General features: G+C 44.6%; 1 pseudogene; it reads left to right on the top strand.

Moving 5' to 3' along the window:
* The first annotated feature begins 2,699 nt into the window (after window positions 1-2,699).
* On the top strand, window positions 2,700-2,793 carry LOC115836556 (annotated as a pseudogene).
* The last annotated feature ends 24,710 nt before the right edge of the window (window positions 2,794-27,503 follow it).

Here is a 27,503-nt window from a genome sequence, read left to right as displayed (position 1 = left end):
CTGGTTTCAAAAAGAGAGGTGCAAGCTGTCGCTTCCTTTCTGTTTTAAAAATAGTCAGGCCCATCATATATTGCCCACATGTATTATCTCACATTCAATTTGTAATTCTACAATCTAAAACGTCAGGCCCTCTCACGTTCATCACAGCATCACAGGGAACACGTTTCTTCATTCAGAGGGGCCAAGAGGTACAAGAATTACATGATCTATCCTTCAAAATAGGACATTTTTGAGAGTCAAAGAGGGAACCACTAATTATTACACCAGAACGGTGAGCATAAACCCTAACTGTCCCAGGCCAACCAGGATGTTGGCCATCCAATCCATTGGGATATACAGGGGCAAGAGACCCAAACTAGTTGAAGTAGAATGTAAAGAAGAGACATGGTGACGTGGACTTGGTACCAAGGTCTCAGACCACCTTACTTCTGGTGCAGCAGCTGGAATTAGGGGTAGGACTTCTGGTTTAGGAGCCCTTAACAGCTGATTCAACTGAACGTGCTCAGCACTGCACAGCATGAACAAGAAAATCATGTGCCTGGCGACAGCTGGAATCAGGGCTGTGGAAAAGCTTACAATAGGGTCAGAGGTGGAAACAGTAAGAGGAGACTTCAGACTTAATCTGAGATTGAGGAAGCAGAAACAGCAAGACATAATATTAAGAAAAAGAGCCAAGTGTGGTGGCACAGTCCCAGCGACTGGGGGGCTGAGACAGAGGATCACTTAAGGTCAGAAGTTAAAGACTGTGGTAGGCAGTGATCACACCTGTGAATCACCACTGCACTTCACCCTGAGCAACATAGCAAGACCCTGTCTCTAACATAAAATAAAACATTTAAGATTTTTAAAAAGAAAATATAGTCTCCCAAACAACAAGGGGTACTCAATGATTTAGAAAGAATACGGAAGCAAAAGCACAGTCCTACGTGGGAGGAAAATTACAGAAGTCAGAAAAGCCAGTCTATGAAGTCTGTTTAGAGACGAAGTCTAGAATAGTAATGAATAGTGTGAAGAGTGTCCAGACGCCGTGGCTCAAGCCTGTAATCCCAGCACTTCGGGAAGCCAAGGCAGACAGACCACTTAAGGTCAGGAGATTGAGACCAGCCTGGCTAACATGGTGAAATACCGTCTCCACTAAAAATACAAAATTAGCCAGTCGTGGTAGCACATGCCTGTAATCCCAGCTGGGGAGGCTGAGGCAGGAGAATCTCTTGAACTCCAGAGGCGGAGATTGCAGTGAGCCGAGATTGTGCCACTGCACTCCAGCCTGAGTGACAGAGCAAGACTCCATCTCAAAAAAAAAAAAAAAAAAAGTAAAAGAAAAAAAAGTGTGAAGAGTTGAAGAGTGTGTATTCTGCATCAGACTGACCTGAACATTCACTCTACACTTTCTAATGGTGTGACATCAGTTGTCTATGTCTCACTTTTCTTATCTGTATAAGGAGAATAGTGAAGGTATCTTTTCATAAAGCATTAGGGTAATGGGTAAATGATTGATACGTCAAGTTACTAGGAATTCTAAGAAGGTAAGTGGAAGAAAACACTCAAGGAATATAATCAGCATTGTAAGTTTCACATGAATAAGGAGTGTGTCCAGTGGAAAGAAAGGAAATGGCCAGGAGGCTGTTGTTAGTTTTCCAGGCCCTGTGCAGGATGCCCTAGTTATGGCCTACACTGGTTCTTGACATAAAAGCAGAATGAGAGGGCTAGGCTTGGTATTAGCAAGGGGAAGGAATTCTAAGGCATTAGGACAGACATGGTGCCAAAGCCAAAGAACCTGAAGCTGAAAATAACCCTTCAAAATAGTCTAGGCCTTGGCCTTCCACAGCACTGTATTAAAACTATTTTAAGGTTAAGAGCCTGGGTAGGAGGCTGCGTGCAGTGGCTTATGCCTAGAATTCCAGGCTTTGGGAGGCCAAGCTGGGAGGATTACTTTGATACAAGCCTGGGCAACATAACGATACCCTATATCTCTGTAAAAACTACAAAAATTAGCTGGGCATGGTGGTTCATGCCTGTACGTCTGGCTACTCCAGAGGCTGAGGCAAGAGGATTGCCTGAGCACAGGAGTTCAAAGCTGCAGTGAGCTATGATCACGCCCCTGCACTCCAGCCCGGGCGACAGAGTAAAACCCTGTCTCTTAAAAAATAAAATTAAAAGCCTTGGTAGAAGAAGACGATGGGTGCTATGGTCCGAATATGTCTTTCTAAAATTCATAGGCTAAAATCCTAACCCCCAAAAGTGATGGTGTTAGGAGGTAGGGCCTTCGGGAGATGATTAGGTCATGAAGGTAAATCCCTCATAAATGGGATTAGTGCCCTTATAAAGGAGGACCTAGAGAGCTGCCTTGTCCCTTCCACTCTGTGAGGACACAGCAAAACAATGCTGCCTACGAAGTCGAGAGCAAACCCTCACCAGACACAGAGTCTACGAGTGCCTTGATCTCAGATTTCCACCCATCAGCACTGTGAGAAATTAAATTTCTGTTGGTTCTAAGACTATGGTACTTTGTTACAGCAGCCCAAGTGGACTAAGACAGTGAGTGATGAAAGTTGAATATAAATTTTGATGTAAAAGAAAGAATTGAGCAAGATGTTTAAGTGGAACCCAGATGCCACCTATCCTGGATGGCTTAGAAAGTTGCCAGACTGATCCAGGGGCTGATCCTTTTGAGATCCCTTCTATAATAGTAATAATGTAAGACTATACTTTCAGGGATCATTTCTACAGTTCATCATTAGAGAAGTTCTCTGAACATGTAGAGCACTGAGACAAGAAATAACTAAGATCAGAGGAGAACTGAAGGAAATAAAGACATGGAAAACCCTTGAAAAAAAAAATCAATGAATCCAGGAGGTGGTTTTTTGAAAAGATCAACAAATAGATAGACCGCTAGCCAGACTAATCAAGAAAAGAGAGAAGAATCAATAGACGCAATAAAAAATGATATAGGGGATATCACCACTGATCCCATATAAATACATGCTACCATCAGAGAATACTATAAACGCCTCTGCAAATAAACTAGAAGAAATGGATAAATTCCTGGACACATACACCCACTCAAGTCTAAACCAGGAAGAAGTCGAATCCCTGAATAGACAAATAACAAGTTCCAAAATTGGAGCAGTAATTAATAGCCTACCAACTAAATAAAAGTCCAGGACCAGACAGATTCACAGCCAAATTCTACCAGAGGTAAAAAGAGGAGCTGGTACCATTCCTTCTGAAACTATTCCAAACAACTGAAAAAAAGGAAATTCTCCCTAACTCATTTTATGAGGCCAGCATCATCCTGATACCAACACCTGGCAGAGACATAACAAAAAATGAAAATGTTAGGTCAATATCCCTGATAAACATCGATGCAAAAATCTTCAATAAAATACTAGCAAACTGAATCCAGCAGCACATCAAAAAGCTTATTCACCACAATCAAGTCAGCTTCATCCCTGGGATGCAAGGCTGGTTCAACATATGCAAATCAATAAACGTAATCCATCACATAAACAGAACCAATGACCAAAACCACACGATTATCTCAATAGATGCAGAAAAAGCCTTCAACAAAATTCAAAACCCCTTCATGCTAAAAACTCTCAATAAACTAGGTATCAATGGAAAGTATCTCAAAATAATAAGAGCTATTTATGACAAACCCACAGCCATTATCATACTGAATGGGCAAAAACTGGAAGCATTCCCTTTGAAAACTGGCACAAGACAAGGATGCCCTCTCTCACCACTCCTATTCAACACAGTGTTGGAAGTTCTGGCCGTGGCAATCAGGCAAGAGAAATAAATAAAGGGTATTCAAATAGGAAAAGAGGAAGTCAAATTGTCTCTGTTTGCAGATGAGATGATTGCATATTTAGAAAACCCCATCATCTCAGCCCAAAATCTCCCCAAGCTGATAAGCAACTTCAGCAAAGTCTCAGGAAACAAAATCAATGTGCAAAAATCACAAGCATTCCTATACACCAATAATAGACAAACAGCTAAATCATGAGCGAACTCCCATTCACAATTGCTACAAATAGAATAAAATACCTAGGTATTCAACTTATAAGAGATGTGATGGACCTCTTCAAGGAGAACTACAAACCACTGCTCAAGGAAGTAAGAGAGGACACAAATAAATGGAAAAATCATTCCAAGCACATGGATAGGAAGAATCAATATCGTGCAAACAGCCATACTGCCCAAAGTAATTTATAGATTCGATGCTATCCCCATCAAGCTATAATTGACTTTCTTCACAGAATTGGAAAGAACTACTTTAAACTTCATATGGAACCAAAAAAGAGCCCACATAGCCAAGCCAATCCTAAGCAAAAAGAACAAAGCTGGGGGCATCATGCTACCTGACTTAAAACTATACTACAAGGCTACAGTAACAAAAACGGCACAGTACTGGTACCAAAACAGATATATAGACCAATGGAACAGAACAGAGGCCTCAGAAATAACACCACACATCTACAACCATCTGATCTTTGACAAACCTGACACACACAAGCAATGGGGAAAAGATTCCCTATTTAATAAATGGTGCTGGGAAAACTAGCTAGCTGTATGTGGACAACTGAAACTGGACCCCTTCCCTACACCTTATACAAAAATCAACAAGGCATCATCTTAATAAAATGATTAAGAAAGATGAGAACAATCAAAGCCATGTGTCACTTAAGATGCAATAAGGAGGTGGCTGGAAAGATGACTGAATAGGAACAGCTCCGGTCTGCAGCTCCCAGCAAGATCAACACAGAAGGTGGGTGATTTCTGCATTCCCAAATGAGGTACCCTGCTCATCTCATTGGGACTGGTTAGACAGTGGGTGCAGCCCACAGAAGATGAGCTGAAGCAGGGTGGGGGCATTGCCTCACCCAGGATGTGCAAGAGTTTGGGGAACTCCCTCCCCTAGCCAAGAGAAGCCGTGAGGGATTGTGCCATGAGGGATGGTGCTATCCAGCCCAGATACTACGCTTTTCCTATGGTCTTCAAAACCTGCAGACAGGAGATTCCCTCCAGTGCCTAGGCCACTAGGGCCCTGGGTTTCAAACATAAAACTGGGTGGCCATTTGGGCCGACAACCAGGTATCTGCAGGAGTATTTTTTCATACCCCAGTGGCACCTGGAACACCAGCAACACAGAACCATTCACTCCCTTGGAAAGGGGCCTGAAGCCAGGGAGCCAAGTGGTCTAGCTCAGCAGATCCCAACCCCACAGGCTAGGGAAGGGATAACATTAGGAGAAATACCTCATGTAAAGGATGGGTTGATGGATGCAGCAAACCACCATGACAGGTGTATACCTATATAACAAACCTACACACACTGCACATGTATCCCAGAACTTTAAGTATAATAAAAAATAAAAATAAAATTTAAAAAAGATGCAATAAGAGGATGGCAGTTTCATTTCTACACACTTCTGAATCTAATCTCGAGAAAACATTACAGAAAACCAAAATAAAGGACATTCTCCATAATTAAAAAAGTCAAAAAGTAATAGATGTTGGTGTGGATGTGGTGAAAAGGGAACACTTTTACACTGGTAGTGGGAATGTAAACTAGTACAACTGCTATGGAAAACAGTGTGGAGATTCTATGAAGAACTGAAAGTAGAACTACCATTCTATCCAGCAATCTCACTACTGGTATCTATCCAAAGAAAAGAAGTCATTATATGAAAGACACACTTGCATATGCACGTTTATAGCAGCACAAATCACAATAGCAAAAATACGGAACCAACCTAAATGCCCATCAATCCATGAATGTATAAAGAAAATGTGGTATATATACACTATGGACTACTACTCACCATAAAACACAAAATAATGGCCTTTGCAGCAATTTGAATGGAGCTGTAGGGCCATTGTTCTAAGTGAAGTAACTCAGGATTGGAAAATCAAATGTCCCATGTTCTCACTTATAAGTGGGAGCTAAGCCATGAGGATGCAAAGGTTTAAGAATGACATAACGGACTTTGGGGATTTGAGGGAAGGGTGTGTGGGGGGTGAGGGATAAAAGACTACATATTGGGTACAATGTACACTGCTAAGGTGATGGGTGCACCAAAATCTCAGAAATCACCACTAAAGAACTTATCTACATAACCAAAAACCACCTGTCTGTCCCAGAAAAACTACTGAAATTAAAAAGGTAAATAAAATGGAGGACATTAGCAAGATACCTGAACTGTCTTCAAAAGAGTGAAGGTCATCAAAGTCCAAGAAAGATAGAGGAACCCTTCTAGATAGAAAGAGACATGTATAAATGCAGTGCATGACTCTGGATTGGATCATCCTGCTGAAAGACATAACTGAGCAACTGCAGAAATGTGAATCGGGTCTGAGGATTAAACGGTAATCAGATACCGATGTCCCCTTCCTGTTTGGATGGTTGTTTTGTGGTTGTTTAGAATAATGTCCTTGTATGTAGGAAATACAACTAAAGAATTTAAGGGTGATGGGGCATTAAGTCAGCAACTTCTCTTAAACAGTTCAATTAAAATAAGTTATTTTTATTGTATTTGCAAATTTCCTGTATGCTTGAGGTTATTTCAACATTTAAACATTTATATATTTTTTAGAAATCTACAACTAGAACTGCAAATTTTGTTCAAGAGCAAGAGTGGCAGACCCTGCCTTTGACAATTTCAGTATATCTTCAAGGGCTTTTTTTTTCCCCCTTTTATTCTGTTGTGCTAGTTTCACTGATGCTGTGTGTTTAATTTTATACCCTGTGCTGAGAATGTTTTAAATCAGAGAAGAAGGCCAAGAAGGCAGAGTAGGAGTGAAATAATATACTCCAGTGATCTTTATGGATTCCCAGGGCCCTGAAAATGCAAATACTTATTATGTTGACCTCCCCAACTTTGCCCATAACTGAAGGTATCATGACTACTTAAGAATCTGGCCCAGTAATTGCTACCATAAACTATGCACCACAGACCTTGCTGCAACACACTTGGTTCTGGCTGCCAGCGGGATTCACGCAAACCCCTCCCAAGGTTCCATCAGTGGGGCAGTCTCAAGACAAATGCCCCGTGGTAGGGGAGAAATCTGAATGCAACTTCTTATTTCATCTGGAAAACAACTGCCATGCTATTGCCTTGGAACCCAAAACCATTCCTGAATGGGGAGGCTGCCAGGGAATCTATGGCACAAGCAGGATAAAAGACTAGGTGGTTTAAATTTGGATGAAAACCCCAAGCACCACAATTTTAGTTTGTTCAGGTGATACAACAAATGCCACAGGGTGGCTCATAAATAACAGAAATTTATTTCTTACAGTTCTGGAGGCTGGAAGTCCAAGATCAATGTGCCGTAGATTCAGTGTCTGGTGAAGACTTGCTTCCTCTTAGATGGTTCCCTCTTGCTGTGTGCTCATGTGGTGGACAGGGTGAGGGGTTTCTATGGGGCCTGTTTTATAAGGGCACTGATCCTATTCATGAGGGCTCTGCCCCCACACCCTAATCACCCCTAAAGGCCCCATCTCCTAATAGCATCATCTTGGGTAATAGCATTTCGACATATAAATTTAGGAGGACACAGACGTTCAGACCACAGTACCCTACAAATGTGTTTTGTTTAATCTGTGGTTCTGATGCTCAGAATTCAAGGGAGAAACTCCTTCACTATCTCATGGCTGCATCAGAATAGAGCTGAGGAGGGAGGAAAGGTGAACTTTGTGGTTTTGAGCCCTGTTAACATCTAAAGAGACTGATTTCAGTATTCAGAAGATAAGCCAGAAATGATAGAAATGGAAGATTTAAATGAAACGACTTTATAGTAAGTTCCTGAAAAATAGATTTTATCCTCTTATTATTTTAATTTGAATCATACAAAAACCGAAAACACTCATCTAGAGCTCCTGTCTGACAAGGCCCAGTTCAAAACTACTTGGAATTTACAGACATAGGAATAGAGTCTACAGAGTAGAATAGAAAAATCGCTCTGGAGTCAGAGAGATGTGGGTTCAAGTCCTAGCTCAGCCAATTACTAATAATTATTGTCATCGTCCTGAGTATAAATATCTCCAACTATGAAATGAGAATTTGACTAATACTGCTTGGTATATACAGTTGTTGGAAGTATTTTAAGATATTAAATATATAAAACACTTGACTCATAAGAGACTCAGCAAATATGAGCTATAGCTATTATTATAATTGTTATTGTATCATTTTATTAGTAAGAATACAATAAGCTATTCTGTAGTTACAAATCCTCAAACTCTCGGTGCATTAACAAAATAAAGGCTTATTCCTCACTCATACCAAGCTTAATGTGAATCAGACCACCCTCCTCCGTCATGTAGTTTATGCCGTCTGGGACACATTAGCTTCCAAAGCTGCAGTGGCAGGCAGAGGAATAGTGGAGTGCTTCTAAGTGCTGACCTGAAAGAGACGTGCATCACTTCTGCTTATATCCCTTTGATAAGACATCAGTCTCATGGTTCTAAGGGCAGAGCATCAGGTCTTTCCTTGTGCTAGAAGGAAAAAAGCATATGAACACATAGCAGTATCTCTTACACAATAAGCAATAAGTAAGGGCCGTAAGAAAATAAGATCAAAAAACAAAGGTCAACTGACTTAAGGACCTTGAGCATCACAAGAGACACTTAGGTTTAAAAAGAGCCACGGTGCTGGGAGTGGTGGCTCACACCTGTAATCCCAGCACTTTGGGAGGCCGAGGCAGGCAAATCACTAGATCAGGAGTTCAAGACCAGCCAGAGGCCAAGAAGGTGAAACCTCTTCTCCACTAATAACACAAAAAAATCAGCTGGGCATAGTGGCAAGCACCTGTAATCCCAGCTACTCGGGAGGCTGAAGCGGGAGAATCGCTTTAACCCAGGAAGCAGAGGTTGCAGTGAGCCTAGATTGCACCACTACACACTCCAGCCTGGGTAACAGAGCAAGACTCCATCTCAAAAAAAAAAAAAAAAAAGAGCCAAGGAAAAGGAAAAATATAATCAGAGTCATAAAAATGTAGACATGTAGACATATTGGCCTGAGAGCATAGAAGAGACCTCTCTTCAGAGTAGGAGCAAAAAAAATAAAAGACAGATTTCATGGCAGAAAAAGCACCCAAGTTGGAACCTGAATGATATGTATGACTAAACCCAGAGTTGAAAACATGGATGTGCTTAAAACTGCATAATTTTATGTGGACACTCTCACAGCCAATTGCACAACTCATAATTGTAAGCATGTTTCTAAACAGAACCTAATTCTCTGGGAGAATTCAGTATGTCCACACAATTTCCTCCAGCAAAAGGTGAGGAAAGCTAAAATAATACTGCAGGAATCTAACATATGGAGTTAAGCAGGATGTGAGCCTCTGTAAGCCCAGTTTCTATTCAGCCATTGATACGTTGTTCTCAGTGGGCTCAGGGGAAGACTGAAGAATTTTCTGGGTCATCTACTATTACGTAACAAATTACCCCAAAACAGGAGTTCATGTTGAGTTCACCTGGGTGAGTTTTCTGTCTCATGTACCACAAATGATGGCCACTTATTGGTGGATGGTCTGATCTGGGGGTCCCAATATGGCTTCACTCACATACCTAGCACCTTGGCAGAGATGGCTCAGAAATTGGGCTTAGCTAGGACTGCTGCCCTTAGTGAAACACTGATCTTGGCCTCTCTGGCATGGCAACCTCAAAGTAATCAGACTTCTTACATGGTGGCTCAATGCTCCAAGAGCAAGTGTTCCAACAAGCAAAGTGGAAACTCTGTGATCTTTTCTGACTTAGTCTCAGAAGATCCACAGTGTCAATTCCACCATGTTATATTGGTTATGGCAAACCACTGAGTCTAGCCCAGATTCAAGAGGATAGGAATTAGACTCCATTTCTTGATGGAAGAAGGGGTCACACATTTGTAGTCATTAATTGGCCACACTGAGGTTTTGAACAATTAAACATAGGAAAATACTTTAAAAGCTAAATAATCAAGTGATTCTTGATTGAGTCTTTTCTGTTTATAGGGAATAGTACTAGGAAATGAACATAAAGTCCTCATGGGGGCCAGTGGGTAGCAAACATTCACTCAGTAACATGAAGTCTCATTTTTGGTTCCAAAGAGCAGCATGTACCCAATCAAGTGACTCCACCTCCCATGCATCAGTGTCCATGTCTGTCACATGGGCATGGCCATGCTTATCCTGCCATGGCTGAATTCATGGGAGGCACAAAAAGGCTTTGAAAAATGTGGAACGCTCTACTGCCAAGCACTACATTGTTGCCAGCCATGGAATATACCTTCAGGGAACTGTCTGGTTGGGAAAGTAAAACCTTGCTGGCATGAAAAATCAAGTGCAAAGAATACAAGACGGAGAGTGACCAAGAACTGGACTGTGAGGCTCTGACTGTAAACACTGCATGAAGGAAGAGAAAAGAGGTACTGGCATAAGCTGTTGGGGAAAAATTGCCAATATATCAGACTTCTTTTCCACTGAAGAGAGATGATGGATTTGCAACTGTGGGGGAACTCAGGGAATTAACATTCTAAATACGCTTGCACACACTGTTGTTTTATCTCAGGATGATGCTTTATGTGTACCTAGTTCAAATAGTATCTAGCCAGCCCTATACCCTTAACCTTGGCCATCTCCGACTCTGTCAAGGTACACAGAAACCACACAGGAGGCATGCTGTGGCCCAGTGCTCTTGGCAAAGCACAAGCTTATGAAGACTTTGGTCCTCCATACTGCCCTTGACTTCACTGAACTTTTAGGAGGCTGAATCTAACAAGCCCTGAAGCCTCTCCTCAGGCCTCCTGTTTGATCTCTCGTATTTGCTTCTGAGTGACAGCTTCTGGAGGTTGTGTCACCTTTGTCCAGAACAGAAGGAGCGCAGCTCTTGGGGACCAGTTGCTGGGAGAGTACTGCTGCTGCTAGTAGTTGGCCAAGCTGCCAAGAGGGCTCTGGGCTGGGCTAGAGGCCATTTGGCTCTAGTCTATGGGGGTAGCAGGGAAAAACCAGATGTCAGCCCAAAAGTACCCTCCCTTGAAGCATGACCTCTGTCCCTGTCTCCCTGAGACTTGTTAGGTCCCATCAGAGTCTGCATAAAACAAAGTTCTCTCAACACAGCAAGCAGAGGCTGAGCATGACCAGGAGTGTGTCTCCCCGCCTAAGCTCTGGTCTCTGCTAACTCAGGGTCTTCTACTTTGGGGTTCTTCTCATACGGGGGTATCTCAGCCCATCCCGGCTCGAGGTGCTCACAGCCAGTTTCCAAAAGGGAACAGAAGTGAATGAACCAGGCAGACACTCCACACATGCCATCACAGATGACATGACAAAGGCTCTGAGAGGCCAAGAGACTCTAAAGTCATAGTTCCAATAAGGAAGGAAACCCAGACTCTTAGAGCCCACGTGGCCACCCTGCCCAGCACGTTTTCCAGTTGACACCTTATGAATTTTGTTCTTTTTCTGCTTTGCCACCAGCAAAAAGACTAAACTCTGAGTGAAGAGACTCCTTCACTCAAAACCCTGTTTTCAGTACCACATTCCCTGTTAGTACTGCATTTTTGAGGGCCTATGGGGGCTGAAGGTTTTTTCTCCGTATTTTTCCTACTCTCAGATATTTTAAATATGCCTTCCCCATCCATGCTGTCAGTCCTCAGCAAGATTGTGCTAGTTTCCCTCTAAGACTTCCTTTCTTGAATGTCCAAATGGAGATACTGGCTTTGGCTTTGTGCTTGTGTGTGTGTTATGTGTGTATTTGCACATGTGTTAGAAACTTTACTCTGTTTCATTAAAAGTTCTAAAACTTTTTTTTTTTTTTTTTTTTGAGATGGAATCTCGCTCTATAGCCCAGGCTGGAGTGCAGTGGTGCAATCTCCGCTCCCTGCAACCTCCGCCTCCCGGTTTCAAGTGATTCTCCTGCCCAGCCTCCTAAGTAGCTGGGATTAAGGCACGCACCACCATGCCCAGCTAACTTTTGTATTATTAGTAGAGATGGGGTTTCACCATGTTGTCCAGGCTGGTTTCAAACTCCTGGCCTCAAGTGATCCACCCACTTCAGCCTCCCAAAGTGCTGGAGTTACAGGCATGAGCCACCATTCCTAGCCAAAAGTTTTAAACGTTTTTTAATGACTTGTTTTCCACATCCTTTCCTGTGGCTTCCTGGGTCTTTTCACACCAATGACTAATGGGCCGGGCATTGACACGGGCCACATGAAGACTGGCAAATTCCTTTAAGTTCTCTCTTTTCTCCTTTACTACGTTGATTTTTCCTTCCTGTATACATGTTGGTCGGGGCTTATGGATCCTGTCAGCGGGGATTGTAAAGGGGGACTCAAATTCTCTGTAGAGCCATTTCACTTCTGGAGCAGAGGACCTCCTGGGGAAGAGAACATGCTTGAACTTCCTCTAGCCACTGCACATAAGCTATGCATTGTGGCTTCTGAAGCCACAGAAATACCCATAGTCCACCCCATTTTCTTAGAGTACTATCTACTTTTAGGTCTCTGAAGCAAACCCTCTGCCACCCCGAACTCCCCCATGATTCCTCACAGTGGGCTTTCTACCGCCGACCAGACGGGTCCATATGCGGGTGGGAGAAGTTCTGTGGTGTGTGCCCTGAGATCTGCAGATTTCCTAGCCGGCTGGTTGAACCATGAGGCTACTGCTTCCCGGCTGTGTGGAAGTGGGCTTCGGAATTATACCATTTCCACCCGGAGCCATGTCTGCCCAGTGGATTAATTGCTACCCAATTCATCAATGAAAGTTGGGGTCAGAGTTACCATTACTATTATTATTGACAGGGTAGGGGTCTGCAGTAAACAAAGACAACAGGAAGCAGTAGGGCACACGTGGAGCAAGAGCTGAGTTCTGGATTCATACCAAGCTGAGTATACATCCTGACTCGGACATTTGCAGTGATGCCTTGGACAAGTCGTTTATGCTCTCTGAATTCCAGTTCTTTAGCTATAAAGTGGGTACATTAATACCTGAATTACATGATTTTATAAGAAATAAAGGTAACAAAAGATACAAATTGCTCAGCAGAATAGACATTCACCATAGGTAAACTCCCATTCCTTCCCCAACTGAATAGAGATTTCAGCATCTCAGACCCATGAGATGAGTCTGGTAGATATTAGGGGTACCTGGTAAGTATTTGGAGGCATGAGGACTCCTATATGGGAGCTCAAGACTCAGCACATGGGCAACCTCTACTCCGCAAACTGGCCCAGAGGAAACTGCCCTCCTTTGCAAGGCCCCGGACTTTCTTCCCCAGAAGCCCTGCTCGGCTTCTTTCCTGGCTTTGTCCACTGCGATTCAGTGAGGAGGCAATCAGCATCCTCATTTTTCAGGAGCCAGAAGAGTCATCCCAGGTGAGCAGATGAACACAGACCTGCCTGACTTCATGCTGTGGCAGAAGACAGACAAGCCAGAAAACATCCACCCCAAATGGAAAATTCCTCCCCAAAGATAGATTCACTTCATTGATAGGACCCTTTCATCAATAAATTAGCTGAGAGATACTCTAGGGGCTGCAAAAGTGAGCCCTACCACAGAGTAGTTAGGTGTTCACCCAGCCTCAGTTAGATATTTGGTTGTATTTGTCTCCCCAGCGAAACAAGGATCTCCTCCAAGGCCAGAACCGTGACTGCTACAGCACCCAGCACAGCACAGACACTCGATTAATATTTTCTGAAATGAACTGACAGGTACCGTCCGTGCTGCCACCGCTGACTCTAAGAGACTGAGGAGGGTTGAGGCCACCAGATCTCACTTCTTCTCTAGGACAAGTCTGGCTTCAGCACAGCTGCATTTTCTGAGATTCCTTATGCACAGGCAAGTGAGACCTTTCCCCTTTCTTCACACTTACTAACTTCAATACATCTAATTATTATCTGTATAGTTGCGTAAGTTTGAATCGCCTGACCTCCCTGAGTCAGTTTCAGGGTTTTAAATGGATTGACAGTTCCAATTAGCTGTAATTAGCAAGGATTAAAAACATGCATCAGACCAGTTTTATGGTTAGACCCCCAAGCTTCTTGTATCTTCATTTGAGATGAGGGTAGAGGCAGGGACAACTTCATACTCGTCTCTCTCCCTCCATCTCTAAACCAGATGCAAGAGACCCAGGCAATGTGAAGTGGCAGAGGAAAGTCATCTTGCTCACTGGAGGCCAGCCCTGCCTTGGTTTGCATCGTGTTGTGTTTGGTAGCTGATAATGGAAAGAGAGCTGAACCTTAAGCAGAGTGAGGAGGGAGGGCACCGAAAAAGAAACATAAAAGGATGACTTTAAAAAAAAATCGTAAAGGCCGTAATCCCTATTGGAAAGGCTCACTAGGAGGGCCTGGCATAATCACTCTGGCTCTGTGGCAGTTATCCGGCTTTTGTTTACCTAACAGTTTGACAATGCATATTTATGCAAATCGGCAATGGAGCTGTGTTGGCTGTTCATTAATTAGCATCTGATTCCTTGTGTAGTAGCCAGGCTTTGAGAATTCAGCTAATTTGATCAACAGTTGATTTTCCTTCAAAGGTCTTTCATGTGGCGGCTCAGCTTGGATTGAACCTGAGTGGCAGTTGGGAATGACCTAAAGGTGGGAGATGAGGACATCTGGGAAAAAAAAAAAAAAAAGGTACCAAGCAGAAGGTATAGAAACAGAGGCCAGGGAGACCCTTATAGTCCAAGAGCTGGAAGGTGCCCTAGAGGTTATGGAGTCCAACCCTCTCAATCTAGCTTAAGCATTTCCCTCAACTTTACTATTTTGGAAGAGTCCTTGTGCATTAGTCTCAATTAACCCTCACAAAGGCCTAATTTTTAAAAATTATGGAGCTGCACATGATAGCGCATGCTTGTAGTCCCAGCTACTCAGGAGGCCAAGGTGGGAGGATCACTTGAGTGCAAGAGTTTGAGGCTGCAGTGACTTATGACTGCACCACTGCACTCCAGCCTGAGTAACATAGCAAGACTCTGCCACTACAGAAATTTTTAAAAATTATCTGGGTGGCCAGACACCATGGCTCACACCTATAATCCCCAGCACTTTGGGAGGCCGAGGCAGGCAGATCACAAGGTCAGGAGTTCAAGACCAGCCTGGCCAACACAGAGAAACCCCATCTCTACTAAAAATACAAAAAATTAGCCAGGCTTGGTGGCAGGAGCCTGTAATCCCAGGTACTTGGGAGGCTGAGGCAGGAGAATCGCTTGAACCTGGGAAGTGGAGGTTGCAGTGAGCCGAAATGGCACCGCTGCACTCCAGCCTGGGCAACAGTGCAAGACTCCGTCTCAAAAAAATAAAAAAATAAAAAATAAAAAATTTAGCTGGGCATGGTGGCGCATGCCTGTAGGCTCAGAGCTTTGGGAGGCCAAGACAGGAGGATCACTAGAGCCCAGGAGTTGATATCATCCTAGATAGCACAGTAAGACTCTGTCTTTATTAGTCTGTTCTCATGCTGCTATACAGAACTACCTGAGACTGGGTAACTTATAAAGAAAAGAGATCTAATCAACTCACAGTTCTACAAGTTATCTAGGAGTCATGGCTGGGGAGACCTTAGGAAACTTGCAATCATAGCAGAAGGTGAAGGAAAGGCAGGCACAATCTTTACGTGGCCAGAGCAGGAGAGACAGCCCAAAGTGGGAGGTGCAACACACTTTCAAACAACCAGATCTCATGAGAACTATCAGGAGAGCGGCAAAAAGGAAGTCCGCCCCCATGATTCAGTCACCTCTCACCAGGCCCCTCCTTTAACACATGGGGATTACAATTCGACATGAGATTTAGGTGGGAACACAGAGCCAAACCATATCACCATCTCTACAAAAAATTTTATAAATTAACTGGGTGTGGTGATGCACACCTGTAGTCCCAGCTACTCTGGAGGCCAAGTAGGGAGGATCACTTGAACCCAGGAGTTCAGGGCTACAGTGAGCTATAATCACACCACTGCACTCCAGCCTGGGTTAAAGATCAAGACCCTGTCTCAAATAAAAATTTAAAAAGAATTTAAAAATTATGAAGCATTATCTTTGATTTCATCTCCACAATAGCTTTATTGGTAACATCGTCCTGTTTTACAGATGTAGGAGCCATAGTACAAGGAAGGCCAGCTAAAAACAGCTGAGGTAAGATTCAAATTCAAGCAGCTTTTCCCAGCCTCACTCACTGTCTAAGAGCCTGAGAACATGGGAGCTCAGAGAAACACACCAATGTGGGGAGAGGCCTTGGGAGGCTGACCTCACACTTCATCCAATCCGGACAGACAAACCCACCTGGCTCTGCTGGGAAGTAACAGCCTGAAAAGGCAGCAGAATCTGGCCTGGAGGAAAGTGAGGGCAGCTCAGGGTAGAGCTGTCAACTGAACACAGAGTGATTGGTTCTTTAGGTTTTTATTCTGGGATGCTGGTGAGCAGAAGCCACAGTCTAAGAAAACCACAATTCCCTAGACAACTGTTTCAGGGTCCCGCAGCTCTCACCTGGAAATACCTATTTGTTCCAGCTCCTGGGAGGCCTTAGGCACTTCTGGTATTGTTAAACCTGCTCCCCACCCACTCAGCACCCTATTTTCAAGGTCCTGTGTCTTACCTGTCTCAGACCACCACACACACACTTCACTCACACTCTTGTACCAACCTTCCTCCCACTCTACTATTCTGAGCACAGGAACCTGGCTCAGCCCCACAGCTGACTACTCTTTTCCACCCTACCCCACCCACTCTGGCCTCTTTCCAACCCAGGCTTTATTAATATGTCCATCTAGTGTGCATCCCACAGAAGGAACACAGATGTCGCTGCTTTTAGCCACATTCACGACTAGAGAAAAAGAAAGCACAGAAGACCTTTACCCCTGCAGAAACCGCAAGAGCCCCTATGGCAGCCTGGAGCTCCCAGGGACTGGGGAAGGCCCCGGAGCTCCCAGGGATTGGGGAAGGCCCTGGAGCTGGGAGGATCACCCCCTCCAAGAGGCCACCCTCCTGGCGCAGTGCATTTCCATCAAGATCTCAAACTTCGGAGTTTGCAGCTCCCATTCTGAGTGGGAATCCATTGGCTGTGACAGAATGTAAATTGACAGCTGACGTTAAATGAAGTCATACTCTCCCACTCAGAGGCTCTGGAACATGACCCTGTGAGTCCCTTCAGCTGTCTTCTCTTTTCCTTGTTCGTAATATCAACACTTTGTTTGCAGAAGGAAACAGAGCATGAGCAGCCACATCCCCACACCGTTGCATGCTAAGTCCACTTGCCTGCCCTTAACTTCCCCAAGACAATTGTCTCGGCATCCCCACCCAAACATCTCTGGATGTACAGAGGCAGTGGAATGGGACTGGTCATTAACAAACCAGCTGTAGGCCGGGCACAGTGGCTCATGCCTGCCTGTAATCCCAGCACTTTGGGAGGCTGAGGCAGGCAGATCACAAGGTCAGGAGATCCAGACCATCCTGCCTAACACGGTGAAACCCCATCTCTACTAAAAATACAAAAATTAGCTGGGCATGGTGGCAGGTGCCTGTAGTCCTAGCTATTTGGGAGGCTGAGACAGAAGAATGGTGTGAACCCAGGAGGCGGAGCTTGCAGTGAGCAGAGATCGCACTATTGTACTCCAGCCTGGGTAACAGAGTGAGACTCCGTCTTGGGGAAAAAAAAAAAAACAGCTGTAGCTGCCTGCAGCTTTCCTATGTTCCTTTTGTCCTGCCCAGGACCTGGGTCCAAACCTTTGTTTCAGAGGGATTTAGGAATGAAGGTCTCTAGGTCAAAGCCAAAGGGGAGCCAGGCTGGGATTAACCCTCTGAGTCTCAAAGTGATAAACTACCACATGCACACCCTCAACTGGCTTCCTGAGCCCTGATGCTCAGCTATGCCAAAAAGTTTTCTCAAGGCCTTACTATGTGCAGGGCACTGAGGCTGGTGTGCTCTGAAAGATTTGAGCTGGGAATTAAAACAATGAAAAACAAAATGGCTGTGATCACAGCTTTGCTCAGAATACATTTATAACTGCAGTAAGATAAGCTGTAGCCACGTGAAAGGAAACCTTTTTGGAATCCCAGGTCTGCCTCCAGTAACTTGGGAAAAGACCAAGGTTTGATAAGGCCCCATCAGCACTGATATTCTAGAAAGAGAACCATTCCTATCTTATTATTAGCATCCCCACCTGTTCAGCCTTCTTAACTTGGTTTTAACATGTATGTCAGGTAAGGAGGGCAGGGATGATAATTCCCAATTTGTAGATGCAAATTGGAAGATCACAGAGGCTGAGTGATTCTTCTATATGTGTCCAGCAATGAAGTTCTGGAGCTGGACTACACATGACCCACCACCCCACACCTGATCTGGAAAACACCTTCAGGAGCAAAGCATCTCACAGCTATCCTCAGCTCACAGACGTTCCCCTGAATTGGTCTCAGAATGTGGCTTTGGTGACTTTTCTGCCACCTTGACATCCTCCCCACATCAATTCTGCTCTTCTCAAAATGTGGCTTTTGGAGCTGGCTGGGGTGCAGCAGACCTGTTAGCTAAAGGCGGCCTCCCCAGCCTCATCAAACCTTGATTCTCCCAGGCCGAATTCTCCCAGGCCAGCATCCGGTTCTTTTCTGCACTTGACTACTTGTGGCTGCAGAGCACCCAAGGGTGCCGAGTACCCCTGGAGCAGGAATGTTGATGGCACACTACTGAGGGTCTGGTCTTCTGAAGCCCAGAGACAGTGAGGAAGCCTCCTGGGCTTTCAAAGACAATCTGAGAAGACCCCTCTCCCTTCCATCAAGAGAGAAAATGTTGTACTTGGAAGAGGATCCCAGCCCGACTACTGCTTTGACTGAGCTAACATATGGCCTGGGGCTATTTCCAAGGCTTTATTACTCACAAACAAGAATAATTTGTTCAACTGAAATCCACCTAGAGCCTTGTTTTGCTGGAGCCCCATAGCTGAGTAACTGCTGTGCTCCCCCCAGGGTCCCTGAACCTCATCTCCCCACCTTTCTTTCACAGGCACCCCAAGGCCAGGGTGCTGGGGCTCAGGCACTCACTGCTTCTTTCCTGATTTAACTCATTCATGCATTGGTACTTCCTTTTTATTCATTTTGCCTTTTTAAAAAAAAAAAAAATCTAGGCCACAGACCATTACAACTCCTGCCTCCAGCGCAACCCTCTGGGACCCTCCCGCCACTGCCTGGCCCCTGCCTGGAACACCGTCAGGAAGCCAGGTCTTCGGAAATAAGTCCTAGAATGAAGGGGCCGGGAGGGTGTACATCTGCCCCTTCTCCTTGGGAAGCATCTCTGGCTGTGTCTGAGCCAGGAAGAAATAACTCTGCTGAGGTTTCTCAAGCCCAGCCAGACAAGCCTTTCTGTTTCAAGAGGCTTTTATAGATTGATGGACTGTGCTTGTGGCTGCTTTATGGTAACCAAGTGCTCTCGGATGTGTGGTGTCCAAAAGCAAGAGCGATCAATAAGGCACGAGGACCAAGAGCACATGAATTACCAGGAAATACTATCCAATTAGTCTTGGGGACCACTGTAGGGCCAGGAACAAAATCCTGGGAGCAAGAATGGCCTGTCTCCTTCATGGGTATCCCTGATTCATCGCTGTGTGTTAAATACAAATGTTTTCAGTTTTTAGTCCTTTAAGGGTATGCCACACCTGTGTGTATTGGTAGGGCAGATAGTCACAGTTAGCATGGGAGAACAGGAGAGAGTTGTCTGTTTATCCAGTCTAACCCCAGGGCTCAAACTTTACAGGAAGAGGAAGAAGAAAGAAAAGGCTTTGGGATACCACCAAACTTGGATTTCTTGAGACCCAATTCACCTGAACACTCAGTAAAGAGAAATGATTTCTGTTTTCTGACTCCATTCCTAAAATGCTGAATGACAGTATACCTTACAAGCACGATGCTTTCAGAGGTAAAAGGGGCACCATTAACATTTTCACTGGAATCTGTCCCGGTCTATGGTCCTATATTCCTATATATATATATATATATATAAAGGAAATATCATATATAAAGGCTATGGAATATCTCATATACATACACACACCCCCACACACCCCATACACACACCCGACACATACACACACCCCACACACACCACACACACACACCCCACACACACACACACATACACACACCCCCTGCACTCTTTTAGGAGGAATATATATTCTTCCTAAAAGCCAATCTTTGCTTTTAGGAGATTTGGCTCAAAAAAAAAATCGACACACATACATATTTACATGTATTTATTTGAATCAGAAATTCCAGTTATGTATGTTCAGGTAAGGAAGCTGTGGCTTAGCAGTCCTGAGGATACACTGACAGTAGGCAGGACAGTTAGCTCAAAAACATGCCACCTTCAGAGCCAATCACAGCTCAGGAAACAAGAATACTATTGCAGCATCTGGCAGAGGTTGGGACAACCTTACTGTTCATCCCACCCTCCGCCCCCCACCCACCCTGTCATGATCCTCACTCCTAACCTAAAACCTGGATTCCTTATTAGTCTGTTCTCATGCTGCTGGGACTATCCAAGCCATCCATCCTCAACTCCCCCGAAATCAACCACTGCATCTCCAGTGAGTCCTGTACCCTCCTGTCATCAGGGAGTGTCCTGGACCCCATGTCTTGTCCTTCTCAGCAGCCTTAAATAATGTCATCAGTTACTACCTCTCTCCTGCACCGTTAACCTCCCCACCCTCTTAGATCCATCCTATCGCCATTTAAGCATGATCTAATCTTTCCGTTATTGAAAGTAAGAATATTTGTAATCTCTACATTTTGAATCCCCTTCTAGCTTTCTTTTCACAGCCACACATTTCCCCCACCCCCAAAATTGTTTATACTTGGCTTCTCCAATACCTCACTTCCCATTCATGCCTCAGTCCAGTCCAATATGACTTTTGCCTCCACTGCACCACCAAAACAGCTCTCAACATCACCAATGACCCCCATATCACTAAATCCACTGGACACTTTTCAGCATTCCTGTCACATGACCTCTTAGTGGCCTTCAACAACCCTGTTAACCTCTTTCTCCCTTCTTGAAACACTCTTGTCTGAGGTTCTCAATCACTGCAGACAATTCTCCTAGTTTTCTTCCTTTCTGGTCAACTTCTCAACCCCATTCCAGCCTCCTAATTTTCTACCCAGCCTTTACCTACTGGCCTTCCAGGGCTCTCCCCATGCCCATTTCCTCCTCTTTCTGCATGCTCTTTCTAGCTGATTCCACATCCCCTATTGTTACAGACAGGAGATAGGGAAACATTGGGTAAAAGAGGGCAGTTACCCAGCAAAGGCCCCACCCTCAAGCCTGGAGACCTGCAGCCCTACATGAGGACAGGCATTCTTGTTTTCACACCCAAAATATTGCCTTTTGGCCAGCCATGCCTTCTATCCTGTACCAATATAAACTCCGAACCCCAGGCTGCAGAGGCAGACGAGGAGATGAGGAGACAAGCAGACAGATGGAACAACAACGTGGCAGAGAAAGAGAGAAGAGGAGGAACGTCTGAACGCCAAGGAGTTTGGCTGGGGCGGTTGGAGAGGGTTTCAGCTGCTGGACAGCCAGGCTCCAGAGGAAGATCACCTTCCCACTCCATCTCCCCTTCCAGCTTCCCATCCAGCCTACTGAGAGCCACCTCCACCACTCGGTAAAACCCTGAATTCCTCCTTCAATCTCATGTGTGACCCGATTCTTCCAGGGATGCTAGGCAAGAATTTGGGATACAGAAAGCTGTCACACTGGCCCTCTGCCCTTGTGAAAAGGCAAAGGGCCCATTGAGCTGGTTAACACTCAAGCCAACCACGGACAGCAGGGCTAAAAGAGCCCACTGTAACACACGCCCACTTGGGCTCCTGCACCTGTCCATCTGCATGCTCCCCCTCCCCTCAGGGGTTTAGGCAACGATGGCAACCAAACGGGAGAACCACACCCCTGTCACACATCCTGCAAGGGGGATCAGGGAACTCTCCTGTTTCACTATGACTACAATTTCCATCTATCTGCCAGTCTTGTATCTCCAGGTTCTAGGGCTTGAGAACCACATGTCAAAGGCTGCCTTGGCAACTCCCCAGAGCACTGCACAGCACAGGAGCCTCAATCTTGAGATCTGCTCCAGTGGGACCCATCTCAAAGCAGCATTCCTTTCCCATCCTCCCAGTTGATCATGATAGAAACTCAGGAGACATCTTGCAGATATGCCTTCTTGCTTCACATCTAATCCATGAACAGTCTAGTTGTTCCTTCTAGCTAGTCTTCTCTCAAAACTGCCTTTTCTCTACCTCCACTGCCACCCTTCTGGTCTATCTCACCATGATTTCTCAACTGGACTCCCTTAATCGTTAATAGCCTCCCCCCCGGCTTGTCTTCTGTATCTACTGTCCCAGGGCAACTAAAATATATCTAATATAAATTTAATCATTGCTCTTATTTTCCTAAAACTTTTCAAAAATAAGATTGTTACTATGATGTATAAAGTCCCACATGACCTGAGACCTCTTGTCTACAGCTCCAATCTCATCACACAACTCTCTCCCCGAGTCGTTCTTTACAGAAACATCTTTATTTCCTAACATATTTCAACTTCTGACCCCAGGGCCTTCTCTTCACCTCAGTCCTCTCTATTCTTGCTTCAACTGGTTCATTTCTTTTCACTTTTTTTTTTTTTGAGACACAGTCTGGCTCTGTTGCCCAGGCTAGAGTGTGATGCCACAATCTCTGCTCACTTCAACCTCTGCCTCCCAAACTCAATCTTTGCAACCTCCCGAGTAGCTGGGACTACAGGTGTGCATAACTATGTCTGGCTAATTTGTGTATTTTTTGTATAGATGGGATCTCACTATGTTGCCCACGCTGGTCTCAAACTCTTGGGCTCAAGTGATCCACCCACCATGGCCTCCTAAAGTGCTGGGATTACAGGCACAGTAAGATAGTCCCTGGGCTGCCTGGTTCATTTCTACCTATTCTTCCAGTGTCAAATGTCTCATGTTTCCACTCTCAATTGAGTGCCCTTGCATTTCACTCTTACGGTATCCCCTAATTTCATTTTGTAGCACATATAATAGCTATATTCAAGTATTTTTGTATATATGTCTCTCCTAGGAGACGTATATCACTCCATGATGGCAGCACCTACTTTACTTGTATATCCCAGGATCTATTACATAGTAAATGCTCAATAAAAAGTTGCTGAATGAATATTACACTTTGAAAATAACAGATACAAACTAGAGTCTTCAGAAAAGACAGCCCACAAGGCACAGGGGCCTTAAACAATGCCATGAACTAGGGTTTATGGAGAGTGCTGACATACAGGGCAGATCAGCCAGCCGTATGTTAGACTATACAGGAAAACCACTACCACTTGTAAAAAAACACGCAGTTCATACAGCATTTTCACTTAGCACCCTCCCTCAGCAACCTCCACCTGGCAACCTTCATTTAACACAAAACAAAGAGCCTCAATCCCCTGTATGGCCTGTGTTCCATGGGATGAGTCAGGGGTTTGGATGGTCCTCAGAGATAAAGAATGAATCTCCAGGTTAGCTACTCATGGATTCCTTAGAACTCCCAACACACATTCTTTTTAGACCCCAGGTGATTCTCAGGGTGTGATTAAGTTATTGCCGTCAGGTGCATCACTATGCAGAGTCAGTCTCAGGGTGGGCTTAAGTTATTGCTGTCAAGTGTGTCTGCATACAGCATCTCTCTTATTGTGACAGCCAAAACTGTCTGCAAATATTGCCAAATATCCTGTACTCACCCCAACATCACAGCTTGCAGTGTCTGACTGAGGAAACATCAGACTGTGCAGGAGGGGCTTTTTCTTAGTTTCAGCTACAGACAAGGTCCATGCCACAGGGCCACAAAAGATTAGTCTCACAGACAATTTGAAGTGTGAGAATAAAGGGGTTTATTGGGCAAAAAGGAAAAAAAAGGGAGGGGGAACAGGGACTCAGCAGAGTGAGAGTCTTCCTAGTATATGCTTCCCAGCATTTCCAGATTCTACCTAGGAAAGGAGGGGCCAGGCAGGCTCCTCCCTGCTGCAAATGGTACAAAATTCTGTGGCTCTAGCCCAGCGTGCACTCCTCCCAGTGTGCAGGCTGGTTGAAGTTTGTAAGGAACATGGTTGCACTTTGGTCAAGGATAGGCTGAGCTAGGATGTTTACATCCTGCATGACTCAGTGAGTTTGGAGTGCAGGTGTATAACTCTACTTGTTATCACAGCCATGTAGCCATAACATGGGAAGGCCATCTCTTGGCCCTACACCACTATTGTCTGTAAAAGGTGTAATTGCCCTGCTGACACTGTACATGAGCTTGCACCCAGAGAAAGAGTCAGAGCTCTCTGTCTTTGCAGACGGACTGGGGTGGGAGGGGTAGGTGCAGGACACAGCTTGGCTCACTGCAGAAAGAGTTAAGCTACTGACACTGAAGCCAAGGGAGAACCAGCTGCACAGCTGTGTGTGGGAGCTAGCTGCCGAGAGGAGCCACAGGGCTGGCTCATGCAGCCGATACAGGGCTGACAGTGTGAGAAAGCCGCTGATGAGAGAACAGCGTAGAAGAGCTAGTGTAAGTAAGCTGCTCATCAGAGAGCTGCTGAATAAAGCCGTATTTCACCTGCCTAGGACCCCCCAAGTGTTCTTTCAGTTATCTGCTCATCCACCCACTCCCTTCTGACCTCAGCATGGGCTGGAACCTGACCTTGAACCTGACAGAGTTCCTCTGGGGACCCCTTCCCACCTGGCTGTCCCAAGGCCGCAATGTCCATGCAGACAAGAATGCACCCACTGCAGAGTAGGTTCTCCTTAAGTGTTAGCTCTCATCTTTGGTAGCAGCAGCAACTCCAATCTTCATAGTGCCAAAACCTGGGAGTGACTTAGGACAATGGTTCTCAAACTTGAGCATTCGTCAGACTCATCTAGAGAGCATTTGACAGCACAGCGTGCTGAGTCCCATCTCAGAATTTGTCAGTCAGTAGGTCCCTGGCTGGGCCCTGATCATTTACACATTTCCAGGTGATGTTGATGCTGCTGCTCTGGTAGGGTGACCAACTACATAGGTTTGCCTGGGACTGAGAGAGATTCCAGGACCTGGGGATTTGCAATGTGAAAACCAGAAAAGTCTCGGGCAAACCGGGATGCATTGGTGACTTCATGCAGTCCAGAGACCACATTTGGAGAACCACAGTGTAAGGAGATACGATCAAATGGGCTTGATGAGAATTTAGATTTGAAGGGTGAGAAAAGGAGGAATCAAAGGCAACCCTCAAGTTTCTAGCCTGAGAGAATTGGTCCATGATTATGCAGTGGATCTCAAATTTTTCTGCCCATTGGAATTACCTAGAATCTTTAGAAATACTGATGCCAGGATCTGGCCGCCAGATATTGGAACTTCATTGGTATGGAATGTGACCCAGGATGCAAGATTTTAAAAATAAAAAAAACCCTGGTGATTGGAATGCACAGTAAAGTTTGGAAGACACTGGGTTATTCCCTTCTCTTAGAAGGGAATCCAGGAGCAATGTAGGAGTGGGGGAAATTAATGAGTTAACGGGCTCTAAGTGTTTGAGCCGTCAGTGGTTCTCCACCCAGGTACGGATCAGAATCCTCTAGGGACCATTTTAAACACATTGACACCTGGGTCCCCATCCCCTCAAGATTCTGACTTAATTAGTCTGGATTGGGCCTAAGCATTCATTGGTGGTTTAAAAATCTCCTCAGGTACGTACACGGCGTATTATTCAGCCTTAAAAAGGAAGCAAATTCTGACGCATACTAGGACATGGATGAAGCTTTAGGACATTATGTCAAGTGAAACAGGGCAGCATCAAAAAGACAAACATTATACGATTCTATGTAAATGAGATACTTAGAGTAGACAATTCCATAGAGACAGAAAGTAGAAAGGTGGTTGCCAGGAGGGTGGGAGAAGACATGAAAACTTCTTGTTAGATGGATACAAAGTCTCAGTTTTGTAAAATGAAAAGTGTTCTGGAGATTGGTTGCACACAATGTAAATGTAACACTACTGAAATGTAGACTTAAAAATGGCTAAGAATGGTCAACTTTATGTGTATTTCTACCACAATTAAATATTTTTAATACAATTAAATATTTTAAAAAGGAAAAACACAATAGAACGATGCCATGATAATAGGAAATGTTTCAACCATACTTATATGCCAGGTACTGTTCTAAGGACTTTATTCAAATTACCTGATTAGTCTTCAGAGCAATGCTATTAGGAGTTTATACTTTTTTTTCTTATTTGTTTTGAGACGGAGTCTTGCTCTGTCACCCAGGCTGGAGTGCAGTAGCGCGACCTCGGCTCACTGCAAGCTCCACCTCCTGGGTTCACGCCATTCTTCTGCCTCAGCCTCCCAAGTAGCTGGGACTACAGGCGCCCGCCACCATGCCATTTTTTTTTTTTTTTTTTTTGTATTTTTAGTAGATACCGGGTTTCACTGTGTTAGCCAGGAGAGTCTCGATCTCCTGACCTCATGATCCACCCTCCTCGGCCTCCCAAAGTGCTGGCATTACAAGCGTGAGCCACCGCGCCCAGCCAGGAGTTTCTACCGTTATCATCCTCATCTCTTAGATTGGGGAATGGAGCCAAAGGGACTGAGAAGTTTCCCCAAGGTTGGTCGGTCTCTCTTTCTCTCTCCGTCTCTCTCTCTCTCTCTCTCTCTCTCTCTCTCTCTCTCTCTCTCTCTCTCTCACACACACACACACACACACACACACACACAGAGCAGACAGCTGCACACCAGACTGTCTCCTGGGTTGGAATTCTACCAACCCCCCTACCCTGTCTCTGTAGGAACTGAGGAAGATCCCACTGAAAGAAAAAAAACAAACTTTCTTCAAATACATGAAGCGCTGGCATGAGGATTTAGAAAGCTGTTTGCTCTGTGTTGACCCAGGGGATAGAATTCGAACCAATGACTGACTGAATGTAGGAAAACAAATTTTAGTTCAACATAATGGGGAAAACTTATGATAGCTAAATCTGTCAAAAAATAGAATGCACTGCCTCAGGAGGTGGTACTTAAGTAAAAGCTAGAAATCAACTGGACACTATAAAAGAGAAGCATATACTAGGTGGGCAAGTTGATGAGAACCTTTGATGTCTGTTGCATCCCTGACAATCTGTACAATTTATCTCCTATACTTTATACATTTCCATATATTGGGCTGGACTATGATAAATGCCTTTAGCACCATAACCATGAATCCCAATTATCAATTAAAGATTAATTGACTATTAATAAGGAAGGTTCCTTAAAGTCTTTTAAAATGAGACAGGATATGAAAATTTTTAAATATTTAATTAAATACTAAGAGAGGTAAGTGGGCTCATTTTAGAGCAATTTGCAACAAGATAAAGGTTTCCTAGCTAACACATAGCTAATCAGAAATTCAATTAATCAAGACCAACATTACGCCAGCATTCCAGTCAATCCAGGATCTCACATAGAGCCTTTTTCCCCCTCTCCACATCTTTTAGCCACTTTGTCTGAGGGTGGTTAAATTCTGTATCAATT

Source organism: Nomascus leucogenys, chromosome 8, assembly GCF_006542625.1.
Source record: "Nomascus leucogenys isolate Asia chromosome 8, Asia_NLE_v1, whole genome shotgun sequence".
In the NCBI taxonomy this organism is placed as follows: domain Eukaryota; kingdom Metazoa; phylum Chordata; class Mammalia; order Primates; family Hylobatidae; genus Nomascus; species Nomascus leucogenys.
Note: the sequence above shows the minus strand (reverse complement) of the source record. Positions and strands in the feature narration are given on the sequence as shown.